Genomic DNA, 2,521 nt, shown 5'->3' on the forward strand with positions numbered 1-2,521 from the left:
GAGCCCTGCCCGGGAGGAGCCTGCAGCGGGGGAGCGGGAGCTGTCCCCGAGGGCGGGGCAGGACCTGGAGCGGGCAGGCTCTTGCACTGAGCGGAGCAGAAGATGGGGAAAGCGGAGGCGCTGCCGCCCCTCGGTGCAGGGGGAGACCTGGCTCCGGAGCATGGGCAGAGATTATTTTGTGCCCGGGCTGAGCCCCGGCACCGCTGAGCTGGGCAGTCCCCAGCCCCGGCACCTGTTTCGGTACAAATCAGGCCCGGGGAGGAGGGAGCGGGCCCGGGGGACGGTCTCCGGGGCTGCCTCTGACAGCCGGCCGACCCCGTGGGAGGCGCGGGGGCGGCCCGGCAGAGCCGCCAGCTCGGGGCGTGGCGCGGCTGGAGCCCAGGAGGGCGGTGCCTGCGGGCTCGGAGCGGGGGACAGAAGCTGCCGGGGCCGCCCTCGCTGCTACAGCCCGGGGCGGGGCCCTGTGCTTTCGGGGCGGGATCGGGGCTCGCTGGCTCCGGCTGAGCCGCAGGCAGTGGGCCGGCTTCAAGTTGCGATGGGCTTTCCAAGTGGAGGGTGGGGAAGGCTTGTTACCGCCACAGCCCCTGCTGGGAGTCAGGTTCCCTGGACTCGGGCAGGCCCATCCCCAGCCAGGTTTGTAGTGACTTTCCCTGTGTTCAGTGAGATTTTTATAGGTATCGCTACTCAGTGCCCAGGATTTTTTTCTTAACTGTGAGTTGACTTTTTAAAAACTAGGACATTTAAAAATACTCACATGCTAATTATTTACACAAAATTGACCCTAGGTGTGGAGATACAAAACAGAGTCCGTGATAAACTCATAGTGGCATTACAAGTATTAGTCTCTTGACTTGTGGATTGCCAGACAGAACTGACAGCTAAAGAGAACATTAGTTGTGGATAAGTGCAACGTACATTATCTTTCCAGACTACATTTCCATTATTAATACTGGACATTTTTTGTTTTTTAGTGTTTAGGGAAAGTAAGAAATTGACACTTACTACTATTTGTTAATGAATGCTGATCCTGCCAGGCAAGCCTTATTACAACCAACAAAACCAGATATTCAAGGCTGAGCATTCATACACACATACAGCAACCCTAAAATTCTGCAGTATTTTAAGAGTTAATTTTTACAGCAAGAGCATAAGATAATTGTCAGCCATAGGTATAGGGGGTTTTTTGTTTTGTTTTTTTAAGCAAGGCTACCAAAAGAGGAACCATCCCGGCCTTCTGCAAAAAACATACCTGTTCTAAAGATGATCTGAGAGAGAGAGAATTGCATTGTGCCCTTTTTGCATCACGATAAAAGGCCTGAAAAAAAAACTTAAATGATTTATTCTGCTTGTTTTTACCTTAGAAATATCAGGAATAACAAGACTCCTCTTCTTTGCTTTTGCTATGGATCAATGAACTAGAGTGGAAGCTTTCATATCCCTCCACTGAAGGAGTAGGAATGTTGAATCACAAAGATCTTTTCTCCAAAGTGCTTTGGTCTCTCTTGGTGTTTGTGATGATGTCATCTTACTAGTTCTCCAGTCATCCATTGAGCCTTTGAGGAAATACGGGTTAGGCAAGACCTGAATTTCCAGTATGAGAGAGTAAGCAGAATAAAGCCATTTGGGCCATCATAGGCATATACTTTTTTTTTTAACCTTGGGAGAAAGGCATACTTTCATTGAAGGGCTCCTGGCAAGTCAGAGCAATCCTCGCTATGCTCACATACATGCCTAGGGCTACCCTGATTGTGCAAGAAATTTTAGGAAGTAGGCTGTCATTTTAGTAGTATCATAATTTTATTTTAAAACTTACTATGGAGACTTCTGACTCCTTCATCACTGCATGTTTTCTGAGCCACTCCCCCACACCTCTGTTACCATGCTTTAAACCCTATCAGTGGTTGTAGTGCAGGGGTAGGCAACCCATGGCACGTGTGCTGATTTTCAGTGGCACTCACACTGCCCGGGTCCTGGCCACCGGTCCGGGGGGCTCTGCATTTTAATTTAATTTAATCTTAAACATTTTAAAAACCTTATTTACTTTACATACAACAATAGTTTAGTTATATATTATAGACTTATAGAAAGAGACCTTCTAAAAACGTTAAAATGTATTACTGGCACGCAAAACCTGAAATTAGAGTGAATAAATGAAGACTCGGCACACCACTTCTGAAAGGTTGCCGACTTCTGTTGTAGTGTCTACCACAGAATCCTCTGTTGGTTGTAGAATTCTAGAAGCAACGGCTTTTCTCCATTCCTTGGCCATTGTCAGTAATCATGTCAGAGTTTAACCCCTTCCAGTACCTTTATGTATAGTATGTGTAGACCACGGGGGGACACATTCATTGGTTGGAAGGTGGAATTCCATTTTTAGATGTGCTCAGTGTGCTGTGGGTGCATCCATTCAAGACTTCATACTCCACTCAATCCATAGTAGAATGCCCACTGGTATTGGTGCACGGTTTGCACAGACATCAGTGGTAGAATATATAACAACTTCTAGTATTACCATTATTTA

Source organism: Terrapene carolina, unplaced genomic scaffold (assembly GCF_002925995.2).
Source record: "Terrapene carolina triunguis isolate 2854851 unplaced genomic scaffold, T_m_triunguis-2.0 Scaffold132, whole genome shotgun sequence".
Taxonomy (NCBI): Eukaryota; Metazoa; Chordata; order Testudines; family Emydidae; genus Terrapene; species Terrapene triunguis.